We start from the raw sequence: 325 nt of genomic DNA, 5'->3' as shown, positions 1-325 counted from the left end.
AAAAGAACATATGTATTAAATTTATAAATATTTTAGAAGGATTATTAAGTTGGACAATTTGATATTCATATCTATTTTTTAATAAAATTAACTTATTAAAAAATTTAACAAGATTAAAAAAAGAAAGAATTCAAGAGAGACCAAAATCAAACCATAATTATGCCTATTGGAAGAAAATTAGAATCTTATTTTTTTATAAGTATTTACTGTTTTAAATAACTCTATCATGTTTCGTTTACACTGTGAACGAGATTATATTTTACGTATTTCGTTTACAATGTAAACAAGATATGGCAAGTATGACTGGGACGTGTATATCTCGTTT

This window comes from Arachis duranensis, chromosome 3, assembly GCF_000817695.3.
Source record: "Arachis duranensis cultivar V14167 chromosome 3, aradu.V14167.gnm2.J7QH, whole genome shotgun sequence".
In the NCBI taxonomy this organism is placed as follows: Eukaryota; Viridiplantae; Streptophyta; class Magnoliopsida; order Fabales; family Fabaceae; genus Arachis; species Arachis duranensis.
This window is presented reverse-complemented; position numbering follows the sequence as displayed.